Source organism: Contarinia nasturtii, unplaced genomic scaffold (assembly GCF_009176525.2).
Source record: "Contarinia nasturtii isolate CC-2019 unplaced genomic scaffold, AAFC_CNas_1.1 Cnas_scaffold_928, whole genome shotgun sequence".
NCBI lineage: Eukaryota > Metazoa > Arthropoda > Insecta > Diptera > Cecidomyiidae > Contarinia > Contarinia nasturtii.
In genome coordinates, this window is record NW_022198275.1 from 2299538 (window position 1) to 2323395 (window position 23858).

General features: G+C 33.7%; 1 protein-coding gene across 3 annotated transcripts in view; it reads left to right on the forward strand.

Annotated features, from left to right (window-relative positions):
• Positions 1-23858, forward strand: part of LOC116343073 (furin-like protease 2) — a 210287-nt gene that overhangs the window by 6074 nt on the left and 180355 nt on the right. For all 3 annotated transcript variants that reach the window (XM_031770962.1, XM_031770961.1, XM_031770960.1), the window contains exon 2: positions 360-1187. The gene's annotated coding sequence lies outside the window, so the exon portion shown is untranslated. The remainder of the gene's footprint in view (positions 1-359; positions 1188-23858) is intronic.

Sequence of the window (23858 nt, forward strand, 5' to 3'; positions counted from 1 at the left end):
TCTCTCTCTCTCTCTCTCTCTCTCTCTCTCTCTCTCTCTCTCTCTCTCTCTCTCTCTGTGTGTGTGTGTGTATGTGTGTGCTTTTCTTTCTACTCGATACGAATGAAAATAAAATTCACGCTTGAAGTTTTTCGAACAACAAAACAAAAAATCAATATTGAACTGGGCGTTTTGAATTGATTGTCTGTGTTAGGAAAAATGGCCATAAAAATTGCAAACCTCATTAAATTTACAGTGACATAAATGCGAGTTTAAACGTATCATTCACGTTCAAACAAAATACCCATCATTTAACCAATTTCTTCATTCTGATTTTAACCGCAATTTTCTTTCTCTCTCTTTCTGTATTCCCTTTTTAGATTGTGTGTGCTTTCTTCTTCTTCAGTGCATCATTGATATCAGCAAAAAAAAAAATACATTTTCGTGTGTCGCAAATAATTCGCAACCTCGCCAAGCCAGTTTACCTGCAAGTTGAAAAAAAAATCGAAAAAGTGACGTAAACTACTTAATACAAACAAAAACAATCATTTGTTTACCGTATTAGGCCGAACGCATGAAACCGAATCAAATTGTGCAATTTTTTTACCAACACTCAATTGCATTAAAATATTATATCTTTTGTCTTCTATTTTCCGTTCGAAACGTTTATTATTGTTTATTGATTGATTGTGCTTGATTTTTTAGTCCATAAACGGTGTTAAATTTCATTTGTTGAATCATAAAAATCGATAGTTTTTTTTTGTGTGTAGTCATCGTTATTGTAGTGATTCGCAACTTGCGGATAAAAAAAGAGAGAATATTTGCGCGGTGTTGAACGGTTTTATTATCATATAAATCAATTTTTTTTGTTGTTATTACAACCATCGAAAGTGTTTCGTGTCGCGAATTATATTCGTGTTAAGTTTATGCTGGCGTAAATGGTGTCAGTTGAGATTCGTAGATCGAGAGAAAGAGATTTACTTATGCAATCATATACGGCAAGCGTAGCATGAAAACGAACCTCATGCCATTCCAGTGTATCCAACTATAGACAAACAGACAGACAGACACAGTATCATATTGGCGTTTGAACATACGGTAAAATTGACTTGAATTTCTTTGCTACTGTCAACAAAATTGCCGTTGTTGCTTATTTTTCCATCGACCAATTCCAGTGCAGAATATTGTTACATGACTTTTTCTTTATGGTAAGTGAATTTTCTAGCTACATTTTCGCATCTCAATTTTCAAATGTAGACTTTTCAATTTTGTGTTTGTCACACAGACATAATTTTTTTTTGCTCATTTTTATGCATCAATAAATGTCTTTACCGAGTCACACCCTTTTGGTATATTTTATAATTGAGTTAATTCACTAAGCATTTTCATTTCGATTCGAAATCAATGAGTAGATTAAATCACATGTTGAACGCACTCGACTGTAAATACTTCGGAACATATGTGAGTGGCTTTTCAAAATAAAAGTCAAATTCCAAGCAAAAGTGGACGAGAAAAAAAAATCAATATTGCACGACAATCGTCGATTGAGTAACCGAAATCATGGCCGAATACAAGGGGAAAAATTATAGTATTCGTTGAGTTCAGTTTTGGTTGGAAAATAAAACAAAATCTGAAGAAATAAATTCTGTCAAAGCAACGAATGAAACGGAAATGTTCATTTTATAGCATTCAAATTTATTCACTAAATCCGACACATAATCTAACGTTTTTTTCCTCTTTTAATATATTGAGTTTTGAAATTCATAATTATACAAATTAAACTGAGACTTATGGGGCAGTGTCTACTGGTTATGGCCACAGTATATGTTGCATGGTTCATACTTTTTTTTTGGTCTCGTGCGCTCTCGACCACCGCATGCACGTATGTGTAAAACATACATGAATTCGATGTGCGATTACGTTGAGTTTTAGCCCGTGCATTAGAGAGTCACATTATTTATGTCGGCCAAGTGCAATCAATTTCAAAATTGCCTCACACTCAACACGGCTTGGGCTGAAAGCCATAAAATGAAATTCATAAGCGAATTTTCATGTATATTATTAAAACGAATGGCAATATGGAAAAAAATGAAGCACAAACCAAATATTTAAAAAAAAAACCAGCAACAACACAACGATAGTAACTACAAGCATACTACTAACACCGTTTTGTTTTGATAATTTGTTGTGTGTTGTTTCTTTGGCAATCACGCGTTCGCGCGCTTACGAGCCTATGGTGTGCGCACAATTGTTCGGAATCGAAACGGCTTCGCATTGAAATTTTCACACGACTGCAGCTTATTTTTGGAATGTGAACACTGCAAATGTTGCAAAAACATTGTTCTCAAACCAAATCCGAAGACAATGTGTAACGAGCAACCATTGACGGAAATGCAAAAATACTGATATTTGTTTAAAAACTTTTGTCCCATAGAATTTGTCGGGCGGTCGGCCTTTTTTGTTCGATTTCTTGTGGCCAACCACAATAATAAATGCATCGCAAATAGGCGGATATTTGTTTTAATTTCAACCACTTCAAAGCAAAAATAACAGTCTCGCATTTAACAACAGAAACAAATTGTAAAAAAAAAATGAAAACAAGAAAACGACAAAACAGAGGAAGTAATATGTTCTTTTTCCATGATGTTGGCTTTTTGGTTTGAAGCGACGAAAGGCCAATTACATTTTCGTAATTTTATGTTGATTAAACGTTGAATTATTCAAAACATTGACAAACGAGAATGCATTGTTCTTGTCATCGAAAAGCGTCGCTTGGATAATTTAAGCGTTATTAAACAACATTTGGCACAGCATAATATCCCGAGATTCACTGAGTTTGCATTTTTATCAGCATCGCGCTATATTTTTAGCACATTTTGCCTATCATCAACGCCCAACCAACGAGATACGAGATAGCCGAACGAATGGTCGGTTCTTGTTATTCATTGTGATGGTATTAAAATATGCATTGTGTTTTCTCTTTGCCTCAAATAAAATGCGAAGTCAAAAAACCAGCAAGAAATCTTATGAAGGGTAATTTCATTCATGGAATTGTGAAGATATAGCGTACAATCAGCAATTATATGGTTATACTATTGTACAGTCCGGTGATTGAGTTAACTCGAAAATGATGAACAAATGTTTTCAACACTATCACCGACAGATTGGTCAATTATCCTTAATCCATACGCAATTATCAAATTTCCCATAAGGTACGTATGTAGCATTCGATTTCGATTTGAAATCACGTCTACTATTACTGGACAGTCATTTTATTTGTCAAATTAGTTTTTCGATTTATATTACGATATGTACGTTATTATTCTAATTACAATGGAAATCCTATGAAATTGAGATTTTGAAATTTACCGTAAACAATTTAATCGGTTACCTGTGATTGATCTGTCATTTAGATACATTAAATTTCTAGAAATATTATATCATTTTGAGGGTGATGTAATTTAATGATATTGGTAATGTAACCAAAGTCCATTTCGATTATAATGGATTCCGACTATTTTGTATATGCTTATTAGAATATTTCATAAGATTGGTATCAGAGTATAATGAAACATATATCAAATTAAAGCCATTGACCGACAATTCAATTCGTTGTTCGTTGTTCGCTGGCGCCCACTGTTCATACTTGATAATTTAAAAGGAACTGTATGTTTCGAATGAGAAAAGTCAGTGGCATTTCATAGAGTAAGCAACTCAAAACCGTGAATGGATTGAATTAAATATGCGTCACTATTTATCCAGTAGATTATTTCTTACTTTAGTATTTTCCATGAATATCGTCCGATGGGGAGTAATTCCTTTCTGTATAAATGCAAAAGAGCCAACACAATTATACCCGTTCATTCGAGTGAATTGTTTCACTTAATGTTTTATATTAGTATACATTGTGTATTATGATAACATTTTCCCCTCTACGTTTTAATTTACGTACACTTACATTTATTTATTCATGGTTTTTAACTACACTAAAGAACGTCTTTGCCCTTTTAACGACGCTATTTTTCATATATCTAAGTTGTAATTAAATGCTGAAACGAGAAATGAAAATGCGAATGGTGTCATTCATATACATAAAACAGTGACGAAAATAGAAAAACATCGACTTACTTGCTTAACTCGAGCGAATACGAAAACATCGTTTCGACACAGAACACTGTTTTTTTGCACGGTTTTTTGTGTTTCGCATTGAACAGACATTGAAACCGAAACAAACAATACATTAAATTACACGCGAAACATTCTATGTATTTTTCGGCACATTCTAAAAATTAAATCACAAATAAATTCAAACAGTAAAACTGTATGGAAATCGATTTGCATGTAGAATCTGAGGTGTGGAGTGTCCAACGGTTTCAATGTCTGGCGTTAAGTGTTCGAAAACTCTTGAAAACGCAGAGATCAAGGTGTTTGGAATCATACACTTTTAGTAAAACCGACATTCAAAATCATATGGGCAATGCGACTGGTAAAACTTTCAAATCCGAAATCGAAAGTGTTCGGCACAGTTTTTTTCCATTAAATGTCTTTTGACCTACACATGGTAGTTCTTCTTTTTCTTCGAACATATCGGTCCACGGGTGTTTTCAAGTGCTAACTGCTGGAGATAAAATTGTAAACTTGTTGGATTTGTTGGCGAGCAGCACACAAAAAATGGTCATACATTGAACACGCGAAGAACAAGGTGAGAAACGAATTAGTTTATTATATGTGCTCCTTTGCTGCACATTTTTTTCTTGTCTTTGAGAATGTTATTCATGTTTATCTACACTTGCGTATCATTTTTTTTTTCAACTAATTTTAACCACAGCCCTTGACAAACCGCTCAACTTGATCAAATGGTCAAAGACATCAGAATTAACAAAAATTATCTTTTTTTGTTGTTTTTTCCTTTTTTATATATTTAGAAAACTAGTTTGAACGTCACATATTTAATCAAAAATTTATAATTGCCTGACAACTGAACTGCGATTTTGTTTTGTCAATTGAATTCACTGAATTCAGTTCCACAAAAAACCTGAAGAATTACCTGTCATAACTTTAATAAACAGTAAATAGTATGTCAATCAAATGCCTTTATTTCTATTTTGTTTACTTTATGCTTCTATGTGTCAGAAACACATCCACGCCATTTTTTATTTCCAAACATTTTTAAAGCTACTACTTTTGTTTTCCTCTCGTTATTTGTTTGTTCATTGTTGTTTAAATTCGGATGCGCAATTTTTCACTTAATTATCAACGCTTTCAAGTTTTAATAGAGTGTTGAATTCCATGTGAATTTCATTCCTGCGCGCAATTTGCTGCACATCATATACGACTAAAAATCAATATTCGAATTTGATAATCGAAAACAATGAACGTGCACCAATTTTGCGAAAGTACAAATTTGCTAAATATTCAAAAAATCATAATTGAAAAATTTATATGTGCGAACGCGCTTGTCTGAATATTTGTGTAAAGCAAAGAGCAAAAAAACCGAAGCATGGTCTGACACATCTATTCACTGAATAGTATTCAGTCGAATGTTTTTTTTTTTTGGTAATTTTATCAAAATATACAGTTTTTGTTTCTGTTTGATTTTGATATTCAATTTGCGTATGGTGATTATTCGATGAGGGACTCTCGTATGATATCAGCAATGTGCAACTTTTATATTTATTGGTAGTTTCTTGTTTCAATATAGAGAGAGCAAAAAAACTATTTCTGCCGATGATGGCAACCAAAATGTGTTCTGTGCAAATAAAAATAAAAATTTATTCAAAATCCATGGAGACACTTTCACACACACATTTCCATATCACATATGTCATGATAAATACCGAAATGTTCGCTGATTTTATGGGCTATGTGCCCGCAACTAAAACAAAAAAAAGCGCCAGACAAAAACGTTTTAGGCCGGAAATAAAGTTTTTGACAAGAAATCACAATTTTATTTCAAAATAAATTGTTTATTCCAAGCATTGAGTTGGAATGACAGACATAAAAAAGCAACAACAATGCACAAACGCGATAAAAATGCCAATTTGTGCAGTGAAAATGTTTGTCTTGAAAGCGAATTGTGTCTGGGCACAATGAACGGCATGTTAAATTCAACAAATTATGTAAACAATGCGCGAAAACAAACAAAAAGAAAAACAAAAATCCAGCTTATGTTGTGCGAGCGATTGTATATGTGTGATGGAATCGAGTCAGTGTGTGTGTGTGTGTGTATGTGTGTGTACACAAATTGGAATACAATAGAAAGAAATTAAAATTTGGCGAACATTTTATGCATGCAAATTACTCAATTTTCATTAACAGTCGCCTGTTAAATGAAATAATTCTTCACCTTTCATTTTAAAATTCGACATTTTGTCAACACCATTTTTTTTTAATTCGATAGTATTTTTCTTTTGCATTTACCATTGTGCATTTGCATGACTTCATGCAACATGTATAAGTGATTGCGGTATATCGTTTGGTTCACATAATCGGTTTGCGATGCGACACGACAATTGTCTCTTGTTGCGGTGTCAAACGACTTGGCAAACAAAAACCACAAAATTTAATGGAAAATGTCGTTGAACAATAACAAAATTACCGGTGTTCATTCGCCTAATTTATTCAATTTTTGAGTGAAAATCCAATGTATGTTTTCTATCTGATGCACCAAATGAGTTAAATCAATTGCTTTATTTTGTTTTTTTTTCTTCTGACTTCTGTCACCCATTTACTGTCTTTTAGTTCTGTCACAGCGTTTTCGCACATCACAATCGATACATACACAAATATATTTCATACGGTATATGCACAATAGGAACTAGTGTGCGGTAGAGCAGCAACGCTCAATCCATAGCATATTACACAATCGCACAAAACGGTCGCGGCACGGCACGTATGGAAAAGTAATTTGGTGTCATTCTGAAACATGTTTCATGAAAGTTTATGTCATTTGACGCTTATGAGAGTAAATGATTTGGAATAAAGGATCGATTGAATAGTTAGCACACAAATATATAACATATATAATTCTCTTTGGCTCTATCCGTCCCCTTACGCGCTCTCTCTCACTTTGCCTCCTTAGCAATTTATGTGTCACATCAAAGAAATCGATTTCTTCCTTTCAGCGTGAAACTCCAACGATGCCAAAACTTATTCGTTAGTTTCATTACATTTAACGTCTTGTTGTGATAAAATTGCTGTAAGTTGGTCGTGCGCACAACAATAACGACAATGACAATATGGTGTTTGTGTGACTTAAACTACATTTCAACCGCAATCGATTCGCTAGCGATTATCAAAATAAATTCTCTCCATTATTAAATCGGTTTTCAATTCTTTTCTTTACTCTTTTTTCCATTTAAGTTTCCCATTGTGAGCGCAGACAAAAGTGTGCTTTGTTCGCTTTTTGTCTTTATTCTCACTTCGGTTTCAGTTCACTTGTGTATACAGCAAGAGATGTCAGTTATTCCAATGTTACATGAGCGAAAATGAGTTTTGTTCCGATAGAACACGTATATTCACTCACTATTTACAATGTGTGTCAATTAATGGCTGATGGTTTTATGTTTTTTTTTTTGCTATTTAATACTTGCGAATATAGTTTGGAACGTGCACAATGAACAATTTTCTATGTGAGCGTTGGCTGTTGTTGCAAACTTGGTATAATACTGAAAACCGACATCTAAAAATAAGGCCAAGCATAAAAGCACATAATATGCATAGACACTTATAACCAGATTAAACCATCATCAAAGTCTATTAAAGACGTCGATTCATCTCGATGCGATGTGCGGATTCATGGCGCATTGCACCCATAGGCTTAAGCACATTATCATGTACGTCATACAACAACGGACATTCTTTGTCAGTGTGTAAATGAAGGCAAATCCAATGTGGATGAGTGTGTGTGTGCGCGCGTACGCTATTATGTTCATATGATGGCAATGTCTTCAATCAAATGTCATTTACAATCACTTTCACTTAATTCTTTTCGTTGCTGTTGTACTGGTTGTTGGCTAGCTACTCATTGTATTGGCGTTGAACGTTCGGTTCAACACTACCTGAATGGGAATGCCAGTGGCTTGACTTTGGTGCGTTTGGTTTTTGTCTCTTTCTATCGTCATATTGAATCCAATCAGCTTTGGCTACTCTTTGCATTGTCTGCGGCTACAACAACTATAACAGTTCATTGTTCGCCGGAAAATTCTGTGTTCGGCCAATTAATTATTGTTGTAATTTAACATTGTCGCACAACTTCCTTCTGCACAAAATGTATTGATTCATAGAATCGGTGGGAATTCATATTCCATGTGGATTTATGATCATCGATTTTATTTATTGCAGAAAATTGCCGCTTGGTTTTACTTCAAAACTAGAAAACTACACTGTTTCTTCGCTAAAAAATCCGTTGTGTTTCTCCATCGATTTATTTGAAATTTACCTTGCGATTGATGTCAAACCTATTAGTAGTTTGAATCAGTTTTCGAGCCTTTCAAAAGCAATTAACTCGGATGTTTTATCGTTTATAAAAAAGTCCCGCCGAGGAGTGCACTCACTTTGAAACGTTTTTCTTATTCATTTTCGTTGGATCGGATTTTTTTTTACCTCTCACACCTTTTAATTTATTTTCCGGAACATAAATTTTGTATGAAAAAAGCGATTCTGCGAATGTAATTTGTGTTAAGACGATGTGACGCTAATAGGTTTTTAATCGTTTCATCGATACTAGCGTTTATTTGATATCTCTATCTGCCAACTGATCGGCTGATTTTCTGAACGAATAAACAAGCGGATGGACGGAGGATCGAAAGGTAAGCGGAACACATTGAAAACCAGCTGCAAGATGCGCCCGTTGTCTGCATCGAAGCCATTTTATAAGCGATACGATTGTTAATGCATACAATTTTATGCGTTCCGAAAACAAAAAACAACAACATGTGCGATATTCAAGGAAATGAATCCAGTTTGTTTCGCGGTTTTTTTTTATCGTCTGGAATTGAATATTTGATTGGCTTTTATTTTAAACATATATACGCATTAATCAAAAACAAGCAAAAAAAAACCAGTGCCGCTCGTGACGTTAAAAACGTGTTTCGAGACATTCGTTCAGATAGTATTCTGTTTGGCACATCCAGTCTCTTTTCACGAAAGAAAAAAAAATTGAATACCATCACATTCAATTTGGTGATTTGACCGACGGAATACATTCAATGACAATCTGGATTTTGCTTGATGCGAAGAAGAAAAAAAATTTATAAAAAAGCGCGAAATTTTTTTTCACAATAGCAACAGCAAGCTCGAACAAGAAAAAAACCACATGATAATCCAATTTTGTTGATTTCTTTTCGCTTTCATTAGTTCGATTTGCATAATTTTCTGGTTCAATTTACCTTTTTTCGCATTCCTTTGTTGGTATTTTTAATACCGGCCACGTAGATAATTTAGTCAGCTCATCATTTTATCAATGTCATCGAAAGTAAAGTTAGCGAAAACAACATGCAAACTCCAAGAAAAAAAACGAAGTAGCGCCATTGAGAAGGCAACTGTTTTTTTTTCGGTCGATGTTGAAAGAAAATTGAATTTCAACGATAATGAGTATCTGCTTAAGCACCTGGCTTTCAAAAGTAATTTCCATTTTAACATTTATTGCTGGCCAATGAGCTCATCTACTCGCGACTTTGCAGAACTAAACGCAAAAACTATAAGGCGAACCCAACACAAAGCTAAATGGCAAAGAGAGAGACAGAGAGTGAAGACGAAAAAAAATGAGGTGCAATTCATTTGCGGCACACGAGTGAGCGGCTGACATTCGTGTAGCATTTTGTTACACATTTATCGCGTGCATACTTTTAATTAATTGGTCGAAATAGAACGCTTTTGTATTATAGAAATGTTACCGGATTGAATTGCACATACTAATAACCAATGCAAACAGCTGACAGTGTTGCCTATTTCAAGCTTAGTGTGCGTGTGACTATATGTTGCTTGCAAATGGTTGAGCTTATAAGGGAACAATGATGGGGAAAATACTCAAGCATATCGCCAACGAAACATGAAAATGACCGAACATTGCATATTGTTATTAAAATTCTCGTGTCGACATTTTTTTCTCTCTACACTGATGGTTATTGGATTTAAAATAAAAATAGCAAAAAAAAATGTATACAGGCTATGTTAAGTAATAAAATGTAAAGTAGATTAAAAATAGCCAGTCACTTTTTTTATACTCGTATTTTATCGCCATCATCTGGCGGTGAGTCAGTCAGTGTTGCATCGAGCAGAATATTCTTTTTTTCTGTGATTTTTCCATCATAATCACAATGAAGCGGTGATTCTCTAGTACGTTGTGAGCGGTTGTGAGAATGTGCCACGGCAAACGGTTATTTTCTTCCTCTGTGGCTTTTGATATGTGTATTGGTAAAGTGAATTACCAGTTTGAAGCCGAGGTAAAACGCAATAATGATTATACGATGTTAGCGATAGCAGTAAAAAGTGAACATAATCAGTAGACCAACGGCGGAACCACACACGGGATCTGTTTCAATCGAAATTGTTCGTTTTAAATTGTAGAATGATGATGAAAATTGCGTGCGGACGAAATAAGTGTATGGTTACGCCAATGCAATATACCAAAAATAGTAATGTTGCCATGCGAATTAAAGCATGTCAAAAGGAATGTGAAAGAGACGCATTTGAATGTTAGATTGCATGAAAAAGCCTACCCAAAGCGAGTATGATTGATTTAATCTTGTTTTCAATGCCTTTGTACGAACAAATACGGTCGACCACAAATTCACATTTTCTTATTCTCTATTTCAATGCTTTTTCTGTCTGGCCATTCATTCCACAACTCACTCTGCTGCTTCATTCAAAATCGTCCACTGAAAAACACACTCGCACATTTTGCTGTTGTTTTTCCAATGATACCGTATAATGTTTTTCAAATGAGAAGGACGTGCGTTGGCACATTTTACTCTGGTTTCACCCGATGCTGTGACTTTGCAGAAAAAAATGCTTCAAATTAAAATCATGATTGCACAAAAGGAAAATTCATGGAGCAGAAGAAAAAAATAAATAAAACTGTCGAATTTTTGTACGATTTCTTTTTCATTCAAAAATTCGGCCTTAAAACCAGAGATTTACGACCACTTTATTAAATGAGAAAAAAATGCACTTGCCTGAGTCATATTCGATGAGAAATAGCATTTTATTGCCAATTCATCAGCAAAATAAACTTAAAAAAAGTCTTACACAGTTTTTGTCTGTTGTTATTTGCAACGAGACAAAGCTTCTCAGAATATATTTCTTTGAAGCGTCTGTAAAAAGACGATTTTTTTTCTTCGATTATTCTCTATGGTCCCATTAAACGCAACAATTTAATTTATTTTGAAAATTACATTGTAAACGAACGAAACAAAAGAGAAATAAAATGTCAAATGATAAATGAACATTTTAATCAATTACCACTTCGGTGTGTCCATTCTCTCCAATCTTGCTTCGTGTTCGTGCACAACATTTTCCATTTTATTGCAATCAACATTTCATCACCTCCCAAAAAAAAAACGATGATTGGCCGAAAAACCGAAGCAAGTTGCAAAGTAATTATTCAAATTTTACATTATTTTAGGCATTGGACAGTGCCGTTGCTGACAACCAACGCCGACAGCCTAACAAACAGCAATGACACCGAAAATATGATTGATATTCTAATGAATTTTAATTTGTTGTTTTATTTTTCCGTTGATTAATTCTATTCGAATGCGAACCACACATGCATGCACGTCATCCAACATCGTTGTACGTGCTTGACGCAAAACCACACTATTTTGCTGTTGGTTTGCTGTTGAATATATTAAATTTCAGCAATAAAATTCCTTCATATGTATTATTGCAACATTTTCAATCACATCATTGTCGTCACACCATTATTAAGCGGTATAGGTGTGTGTGTGTGTGTGTGTGTGTGTGTGTGTGTGTGAGTGTGCTATCGTTCGTCCATTTTTGTGGTCTGGCAACTTTGTATGGTTGTGCAATTGTTTCTGTCGGACGTTGATCTTGGACAAAATAAATTAATTTTCGATCTGAGTTCCCGTGTGTTTTGTTCCATTGTTCAAACTATAATATGTATTGCAGAAGGTGTGAACGGGTTTTTGTTTATCATACCAATTCCATTGTGTACTGATTGTGTTCCAAACGTGTTTCACCATTGATTGAAATTGCGTGCGCTTCTCGGAAACGAAATCCGCCGTATTTTTGTATGCTCGGCGTCCATTTGATGTAATTAGTAGTGTGGTATCAAAAGAACCAAGTGCTTTTCGTCCCCTGCTAATTAGATATGTCCGTTTTAATGGCATCATCATTTTTCGTTTGCCAGTGTGCGATTTTAATCTACGATAATTCTAAGCCATTTCAAGGCTTTTGCATGGTCAACGAAATTCACTTCAATTATCACTTCCTGCAAAGCCGTCTGATGATAATCTTTACCAAACAACATGGAATTTGCCATTATTATGAAAATGATGCGAAAATATTACGCAAACAAATATTGTGCAGAATTTTTCCATAAAAAAACAACAGCAACAATTCATTTGAATGGAGATTGATCAACAATATCGTTTTTATGGTGAATGTGAACGAAAGCAAAGTAAAAACAAAATCATTGTAGTCACACATTAAACACTATCGATATAACCCAAATCAGTATTATTTTGATTGACAGCAATAGAACAATCAACGGATGTGATGAATTTCAATTGTTTTTCAATGTATTTCAATTGTTGTTAATATTATTCATTCATATGTACAGATGCAGTTGAATAGAGAAGGTTTGCTTTTATGCGATTCAGTGAATTTTTGTGATAATTTCATTTTGATGCATGCAAACAGGTGACCTGATGGCGGTTCGCTAAATTTCATATACCATATTTCGATCAATTTGATAACCAAATCAGTGAATTTGCAAAACAAAAACCAAACTCATTATCTAAAATTGCCATAGCACTTACAACAATGCTTCGCGCAACAAATTCTCTGATGATGTTTACAAATAAGTTTAACATGGCATCGGCATACACAAACTTCCGATTGTTCATCCGACAGAGTTCTCAAAATCAAATGCACATTTTGTGCAAACAATTGATTTGTGCTATATGACATAGAAACCTGCCGATTTCCACAGTTGAATTCATAAATTGAAACATTTGCATTTTAATTGAATGCATATGAAAAGTTAAATCGAAAATCGCTCACCCTGAAGCAAATTTTGTATAAATATTTACGTTATTCATTGACAATGTAGTTTACCGAATAGAGAAAATGGAGATAAAACACAGAGAAACAAAAAAAAAATCATGTACACATACCATTTATATTTCCAATTAGCAAGTTTTCTGTTTCTCTGGCTAAACAATTTGTGTACGGATGAGTTTAACATGGAATTTGCCAGTTTTCACATCTTCATTTCAATTTTAATGAAACACAGATTGAAATTCGTATAAACTATCAATAAATACCATCCAATTAAGTGGTTAAATATTACGAAATTCGAATAAGTTTTCTGTGATTGAGTAATGAAACCCGTACTACAAATTGAGACTTGAGATTGAAAATCGAACAATTTCCACCGATACCAATTGAGAATCCAGTTCGATTTTCTATTTTGATTTTCATAAGTTTTGTTCTTATTTTTCTTTAATTTCAAAGATTATATCGAATATTTTCTATGGGTAAAATGCCGAAAGAGAAATTGTACGCGTATCGCGCAAACATCTCGTACCCAAGCCAAATATAATGAAAATAACAAGTCGTAACCAAAAAGACTTATCGAAAATAGTTCCGTGTTGGCTTCACCATTACAGTACATTATTAAGTTATTCATGTTTATGAGATTGCGTACATCTGCTGCAAACGGCGTCGTAAAACTTTCCAACTTATTCTTCCATCTGGTTTGTGTCGGCGAACGTGCATTCGCACAAAATCTATTATTGTTGTTGACCAACTGGAACTAACATCGGCAAGAAGAAAAACAACAACAACAACAACAACAACCAAGCACGAAAGAAGAAACGAAAACAAATCGACAACAAACATTTCGCCCCGAAAACGTTATAAATATTCTTGAGTTAATACTTTCCTTTCAAAATATCGTCTGCTTCATTTAATTTCAAATCCATGCCCTAGCCCAAATAACGCCAACATCGAATTTGCAGCAGTGTTTTTATTTTTTTTTTCTGGCCCGTCTCGGTCTTAAAAAAGGATCGAGCCAAACTTATCCGTTACGAAAAAGATAATAATATGTAATAATTCGAAGCATTTGATTCATCTCGTGGTTTTACCTGAACTGAATTCGAGAATCGAGTGAGTGCAAGTGTGTTTGTGAGAGCGAATGAAATGCTTTCGCTTTCCAAGGTGTATTCCATGGAGGAAAATATCGTAGATAGCATCCATGGAGCAAAAAAAAGTTAAACGAAATTGATGGCACTGGCGAGAAAATGGAGAATGAGAGAAACAAAATAAACGTTATCGACGGTATATTAAATTTGGATTAGGACATACGCAATCAAGAGAAAAGTTAGATTGTGTGCGACTTTAAGAAAAGATGGCACCATGCGATACAATGCATGGAATTACTCAAAGTAACGGATGCAAAGGCAGTACTCGCAAATATTGTGAGAGGGAAAAGACTAATAAAATAAAATTGAAGCGAAAAATATACCGAATCAATATCAATAAATTCAATTGTTATCAATAAATTCAATCAATAACAAGCACACATAGAGAGTGATAGTAAGAGCAAAAATAAAATGTAACACATTGAATGTTATTCTTTGCCAACGAAATATAACGTTTATTTTGTCATTGTTTTCATAAGTATAGCCATCGAAATACCTTTGCCGCATTTTATCTAGCCTTTTCTCTTCTTTTTTTTCGGTCTATGATTAGATGAATATCAGCCGAAACAACCTACAACGATAATGTATAATGTAAAGAACTGTTCGTATGCTATCTTTTTTTTTTTTGCTGCTATAGCGACCGCCTTCATAGTTTTTTGTTCAATAAAAATAGAACGGTGAATAAAACGGTAAATGATATCGTCAAGATTTAACATTTACCCCTAATATTACCGACCATTTTGTTTGTTCTGCTCTTAGTTTGACTTTATCCACATCACCTTTTAATATGATACTTTTGTATTCGAATAATACAAAGCCCATCACAAATGACCCCATGATATTGATGTACAATGTTTGTTGCTTCTACCATCGTTTTCAATACACAGTCTTTCTCTTATTTAGTGGGTGCCATTCTTTGTTCTTTTTTTTCCATTCAAATGCAAACTTTTATGCGAATCTACGCAATATTATGTGACAGCAAAATTGTTAGTCTCAAAGAAAAAAACATCTGCAAAAATGTGTGTCAATTCAATATGGATTATTTGTACGGATGAATTCCCTTTGAAGATTTAATTGATTGATTTGCAAGAGTACACGGGAAAAAGGCAGAAAAAGACTACTTTGCAATTTATTTCCGTTCACGTATGACAAAAAAAAACGTAGAATCATAATCAATAATATTTCAGATTGCTTTGATTCACTTATACACTCGAACTCATTGTCCTTTGACTGGCTTTGATCTGTGCACAAGAAATATTTTCAGTTTGGCACGTACACGACTGATACGTATGTTATGCTCCGCAACTTGAAATTCCGTCAGCTTCAGCTTTTACACGTATCATCGTAAAATTTCCAAAGCAAACAGAGCTCACGGGCGAAACTGACTGAGCAAAAAAAAAAAACGAATCAAAGAGAATGAAAAAAAAACCGTCACTCAACAAAGAAAAATCTTCGTTTTGTTCAATATGTCTATTCACATGTTCATGAATGTCGGTTATATTAAATGAAAGGAACATTGTGTGTGTGCTGTAATTTCATACAGGCTTTATAAGCCTACTTTATCGCAAATACTTTATCAAATTCGTTATTGGTATATTGTTAAAATGTGTTCGTGCAGTGAGTCTTAACTGAATAACACGCAAAACCATGATCACATTAATTTTTAGCAAAGAGCACAAAGAAAATTCAATGGTGAGAACGTTTTCACAATATACCAAAAATTGTGATCAAAATAAAAAGTATCACGAGACAGATAATAGACAAAATTGTGTAATTTTTTTTGGAAAAATAGAAATGCAATGAACAGAGAGGAAAAAGGAGATAGAAACAATCAGTTGGCAACCAATGATTTCGAAAAATTACATAGTTTGATATGGATTTCCATCCATTTTACCGATTTTCAAAATGTTAAGAAAATAGACGATAAAAGATTCGTGGATGTGTGTTCACAAAAATCTGGTTGTGATGTGGTTATATCGCTGAAAGCATTTTTGCTCTACATTCCACACGCAATTCACCATTCAAGAGATCCAAGGAATTGATAAATTCACCTTCCACCTTTGTCTTGCCACAAGACAACCTTTTTACATGCGGTTAGCATTCAACTCCAACATACTTTTTATCTATGACTCCGATCAAGTACGACGTTTTCTTTGTGGAAAATCATTTTTGTTTGAAACATTCCGTTCGTCCGTCTGGAGAGGAATCCATTAAAAATCAGTGAATTTGAATGAATATTTATGAAATAATGATTTATTGAAATTTGTAAAACTTGAACAATAACAATATTGTCATGAAATTAACCCAATTGCACGATACAACCACCCATTGTGTGAGTATTTATGCATTTTTTTCTTCTACTCAAATGTGATTAATGTGAGTTCAATTCATCTTGTGTATGAGAAGTTACGTTGTGAAGACTTACAAAAGCCTATGAACCCATTTCTGTCTGGCCCTTGAATTTTTCAATAGAATAAAATGGAAATGGCAAAAAAATATCGCGTTATACCATTTTATACTCGCTTCAAGGCATATTCGTCGTATTAGACGAATTGTCTCAAAATTCTACGAAATTCATTCTCTTTGGTGCCAACATTGCATAGAATTTATCACCTTTTATGTCACGACTTTTCATGAATTTCCATGGAAAAATAGGTACAGACGAGGAATTTTGAAGAATAACACTCCAATAAAACAGACAGAATAGTTTCAACATTCGATACGAATGAATGATCGAAATTTCATCGATTTTTTTTGTTTTCTTCTGAAAAACATCAAAAACAAACTGAATTCCACAGTTCGTATTCACATGTAGACAAAGAATTGTATTCACCTGAAGACCCCTTTGATACATTTTAAATTCCATAAATTGCTTTCTACATTATTAACGATGGAAAATTGAACGCAATTAATTTGTATCATCAATAAAACAAAGACATCTTTCTCTAGTCTAGTATTCAGCTTTTGAAAGGGCATTTGAATTTAATGATGAATTTGAGTTTTGAATCCTAACCGATTCGGTTGTGTTTGAAATTTGTTAAACATTTAGAAAATTATTAGAAATATAGCAAAATGAATTTAATCGGAAATATTTTTCACGAAATCAGTTCAATGACGGCTACTCATTATTCAACCAACTGAATTACATTTATCTCGACATCTACTGAAATAATTGAATGTATTTCATGTCTTTGAATTCAGCATTCATATTTCATAAAGAAGAGTTTAAATTGAAATATCTTCGCGTTTGTTTAATTATCGAAATAACGATAAATTCATCAAGACAAAAGGTTTAAATCTACAAAATAGAAGCACTATCACTAATTTCCGATTGAAGATTTCTAATTTAAATATTTTTGGAAATCCAATTTTTTTTTCGATAATCAAACAAAGAAAGTTCCAAGTTTTTGTATTCGAATTTATTAGAACTCTTAGTTTCTTTGAAAGTTACCAAGTTTTTAATAGAGAATAAAGAAGTTAAACTAAAATAAGTAGAAACAATACAAGCAAGTCATTATAATATTTTTCATCTCATCAAATGTTACGGCCTCAGTTAATCAGCAATGATAACTCGCAATTGCGATGGAAGTTATGATCAAAAAAATCCATTTAAATATTAATCTCACCACTAAACATCACAGGAAATTAGATGATGTTTGTACACATGCAATTTAAGATATATATTTTTACCAAATGCTGTTGTTATATGCGTTGCTATTTGGAAAGGGGAAAATGAAATGTGTCACTTTTAATTATCATCGCCTGAACTTGTTTCTGTGGTCTCAGTGACAGAATCATATAATGCTCATATAACTGAACAAGAGAAGCACAAACATACGCATTTTTAATATAATTACAAAAGACTAGAAAGTATCACATTTGCTGACTCAAGGGAAATCTCAACGAATCTGAACATGTATGACCATATCGGAGAATATCATCAGTCCAGTCCCAAATGCTATTGAACAAGTGAATGCACTGATGAAAACTGGCACACACCACAGTTTTGTGCTTTCAAAATAGTAAATAAAATGCGCACAGAGACACATAGTTCGTAGACATTCTAGGTTTTGGCTGGACGATGTCAAACTTTTATTATTTACTTTTAGAGTTTTTGACTATCCCATGTACGCCTTCAGACTTCGCTTTCTTTTTGTTTGCCAAACTATGTGTAAGTCTGTCATCATATGTTATCGCCCTCTTCTTTTTCTTTCCATTGCTGCCTGTTTATCTTTTTGATTATTTGTGCTCCCATTTTTTTTCTATTTCGGGCCAAACATTTTGAAAAGACACACACAGAGAGAAAAACAACATTTTTTTCGGTGATTTGATTTGATAACTAAATTTCCCCTGATACATTTCATAACTGTCGTATAATTTCCTATGTCTACTTTTTGTCGGTTAGTGTCAATTCTTGCTATTTTGGTGACTCACTTCAATCCTATTTAGTGCATGGCTGTTACATTTCCAATATGCCGTATCTTCCGGGATAAATAGAACCTACGTTATTTTTGTTCGAACACATCGTTCAATGTATTGCTACAAAATCTGGTTGTTTTTTCGGCAGATTTGATATTAGAAAAGAAGGATGAGAGCTTTTAATATGCTCGGTTGATTTTATTGGATCACAATGCGAAGTGTGGCAAAGTAGAACATTGTTATAAGGAAAGACTCCAACGAAAACCGAATTTCCCGTTTTTAACACCTAAACCAATTCAAATACAATTGTCAGATAATAAAAAGGACTGATTTAATTTCCAAAGGTGTATCTTACGAAAAATTCAATTGAATATGTGATCCCATGTTTCTTTTTCTATTTCCCCTTCATCTCTTGTTGATTCATTCAAAGCATCATATGTGAATGTTGCGTTTAGGCGAAGCACCTGAGAGAGTTTTGTGTATATGAAATCATTCGATGCAAAGAAAGCAACACAAATATGTAATTTTACTATACATCATACACAAAATGCCGTCAATACATTTTATCAATGAATGACACAACGCACATGAATATAAAACTTCCTCGAGAATATCGATTGCATGCTTCGTGTGAAATTGAAATCCAATGTTGTTTTGTTGCTTCTGTTGTTAAATCTTCGCAATCTGTTGGCATTTATTTTGTCATATCGCCTGCTATTTGTTGTATGTATGTGACAGCTAATATTTCATTAGTGCTGAATTGAAGTATATTGTTCATATGCGGAAGAAGAAAAATGATGAGATGAATTCGAATTTTTCTTTGACGAACAGTGAATAGAAGACATATAAACTGGGTGTCTGTTACCATACCAACGTTTTTTATTTAAGAAATCCCATATATACGGAAAGTGAAATGAGAAAAAGAAAATACGTTTCTTCGCTCATGAACAGCCTTATATTTGGCCATCTGAAATAATAATCGTAAATGGAATGCATAACAAAATGTAATAATAATCTTGAATCATTTTTTATTGAATGCCATCGAATTTACAAAACTGTGAACCGTGTTCACTTTGTTGTACGTTTTTTCTACGTTATCGTCAGCGTTTCGAAGAACGCGAAGAATGTACGCATGGGATGAAATACGCGTAACTCTTTTTAACCGTTCAATTGAAAAGAACGTCGGAACGTTCATTTGCACGCAATTGCCAACAATAAAATCGTCAATTCGTTTCTTGAAGGGCGTGCGCCACCATCACCGTCAATAAATGATTGCGTGTACGTTACATATATAAATTTAGAAGAAGCCGGAAAAGAGAGGAAAAACATTGTTCATTTCTAGTGGATTGTATGGCAGTCAAATTGGATATTTAGATGCATTTTCGATTCGATAATTTACATACGACGATAATGTATTCAAAGGCTCGATTCTCGTATTCATACTTGTTTTATTTTCATAGGGTATTTTCGCGTTCTCCATTTCTTCTCCTCACTCACCCACTCGATGTACCGTGAAAAATGACATAAATATCGTATTTATTATTCCATTTTTTTACACACTGCTATATATGAGCACTTACACCGGAGAGTGAGTGTTGTGATTTGAAACATGAAATATTGCTTCGTTTCAATTGGTTTTGTGTGTGTGCGCCATGTTGAGCAGAGAGCGCCGACATTCCAAAAAGTCGGATCACACACACACACACACATTTCAAAACATTTACAATTCAGTCTCTTGTTCAACGCCTGAAAATTTATTATGGCAAATTTATACAGGGAGCACAGTTGGGCTATGGTTATACGAATTAGGTAACGGCCGACAATAAATAATCACAAACAATGTATGAATCAAAACAAAGCTACTAAAATCGTATACATTTATCCAGTGAAAACATAACATACATATTTTTTATGCTTCAGCCAGCAAATTACCCCGTACAGCATTGGAGACAGAGAAAAAAAATACGAATTCTGTTTGGAAAATGTCAGAGAGAAACAGAGAACGGGTGTGAAAGAAAGAAAGAAAGAGAATTACAAAAGGAACCGTTTTGAGATTTGTGTAGCTGATGGTGGCACCACCATCGATAATAATCACATTTAGCTGGCAACATATTGATGAAGATATTTTTATTATTTCCATTTTCCATGAATATGTTTGCAAATCGTTTGAGATATTATGATATATATTCAATCGATTTTCGGTATTCATTTATTCAGTACTCTCCAACTTTGTCATTTTATATCATTCAAATGTGAAGCAAAGTATGAAATGTAAAATAAATTGAAACCGAACTTGCTTGTCTTGGCTGAAACTTGTGAATATCGGCAACAACAGAGGCCAATTTTAAGAAGAGGATTTAATGAAAAAGCAGCTTTTCAATGGGATTGGCATGGAAGGGCATAAAATACGATTTCATCTGAATTAGTGCTTTTTGAATTGATAGTAGAACCTAGTAACAGAGAATAGGTCAATTTGTGAGTATATCGCTAAAGGATCCGATCAAAACAAAAGCACTATTGTATGTTGTCGAAAATTGAAGAACAAAGGCTGAGATAGAACGAACGAAACCATGCAAACATCAAAACAGCAATGGTTTGCTCGTAAATCATGACTGGCAAAAGTCAAAATCCGTAGATAAACCTTTGGGCCACTTTTTGGGGGGGTAAAATCATTGAGAATTCTATTTGGTGTTAAAACGTAGATTTTATCTATCTCTCTAGCTGATTGTGATTTTCTGATTTTCTTGTTACATATGTGAATCCGAAGCATGACGGTTAAGCGTTCAATAAAACTCACAAAACGCCCGTGCAATAAAACGCACCCGGCTGCACAATGCTTCCGTTTGGTCTGATTATGATGTTAATCGGTAAATAAGTCCTCAATGAATAAGCAGAGTATTGAGAGTGTTTGTGTTTGTAAACAGCCTTGAGGTTTACACTCACACACACAGGCACACACACTCTCATAGACAAAAGAAAAGCCGGCCGAAGAGATGCTATAAAAAGAACTATCAATATACTGTAAACCAAAGATAGACAAGTTGCTCTGTATCTTAAGCCGAATTCGTCGAAAACATTTCCATAGCACATGCATTAAACAAAGATGTTTTCTCTTTATCTCTGAACGCCAATGTGAACAACACTATGAGATGAACTTGTGTATTTTGAAATCCAATTTACTGCCATCGAAATCTATAGAAGAGCAATAAAGCCAACAACAAATTTATAAATGCTACATTTGAATGAATCTGATATATTACGATGACAAGAACAACATCAACTCTGTAAATTGAGGTCGTTGCTCCGGACAACCGATCGGAATTAAAATTTCAAAACAGTATTGCGTACTTGATGTTCTACAGTGAACGTTTTCATTTTTGCACAAATGATAAAACAAATATAAAGCTGCTTTCGGGGCATACACTATATTATTATTCTTATTATTGATTCTGATTTTAGAAAGGTACTTTATTCCTACGCAATCACGTCATTTGTCATGGATATTTGCATTAATTTTTGTATAAACGGCCAGACGATATTTATAAATGAGCAAACCGATTATTTCAAACTTCACAGTGAGTTGATTTAGCAACAAAGATTTCTTTGATCATGACTATACGATTTGTTCTTTTAATTTCATTGAAATTTTGTGCGCCCAGCAAACGAATTTCAACGAATTGAACACAAACACAGCTCAGCTTGATTTAAATTTCGTCTAATATTCTCGAACAAATTCGTATTCTTTGAATGCGAAATGTCCGACATTTTGACTTTGCGTATCCAGCATTTCTTAAGTTCTGGTACTGGCGCCACATTTTTCTACCAACAATGCATATTCAAACTGTTTTCCAATTTTATATGTTCAATGAGATGGTTTTGCCTGCTGTGCTTTCTCTCATTTTTCTCCCGTTTTCAAGCAAAGTTCAAAGTTATTACTAATGTATAATTGAATCGGTTAGAATATTCGTGAGCTCAGGAAATTTGTTAAAGTAGAAGAACAACATGTTTATATAAAAAAACGTGTATATGCACGTTGCAGTTTTATTTTGACAAATTTCTTGATGTCACGAATATTCTAGGCGGTTCAATTATAGTATATCGTATATGATGGGAAAAAAAAGAAAAGGAAACAGCAACTAACAAAAATTACATATAAATAGGTAGAATTTGCCAAATCAATAATTTGTGAAGTACGTTTTCAATTTCGTTATATATAGTTTTTGGTCTCTTCGTTGCTCATTCAATCGTTTCAAAATATTTCCATCGAATTATTTTCTATTGTGAGAATATGGAAAATTATTTCCTTTTGCCTGATATATTTTTCATCAATTTCAACGTCGTACAAACAACACAATAATGCCGAGAATCGGAAGCGAACACAGAGAGACAGATAGTATAAGAAAAAAAGACATGAATGGCAGGAAAAAAGCGAATGGATGCATCAAAATTGTGCATACTTCGAATACAATCACATGCGACAAACGAGCGAATGGCATGAATGAAAATGGTTTGGATGGTAAAGATGGCAAAGGAAATCGAGACGTGGACGCCGAAGAATGGGAATTAATAATCAATATTGTATCTGGAATAATGCCACAAACAATTCAATTGAAATTTTTCTGAATACTCTTGCCGGCGACACACAATGCAAAAATGACTCGCACATTTCTGCAATTTTTACATATGCATTTATTTAAATTGAAATCAATGTGTTTTTTTTAATATTCAACCATAACCATTTGGTTTATCTGCTATGTTTTTTCCCTCCGTTGGTTTTTTAACGAAATTCTGAATATATATGTATTGTTTGCAAACAAACAAGAAATTATGATAGAAATGCCATCAAAAAATATTTACCATTTTCCATTTATTTTCGTTTTGATTGAAAAATAAAATGAAAATATCAAAGCAATCGTTCGCTAATCTATAGAAATTCAGCCGGTTGCATGTTCGCGATGCAATTTTGTTGTGAGCAAAAAAAATGTTTATGAAAAAATGTAATCAAATGCAACAATAAAATTAAAAAAAAAAATGCACAACAATAACTTTGAACCGGCACCGACCATATCG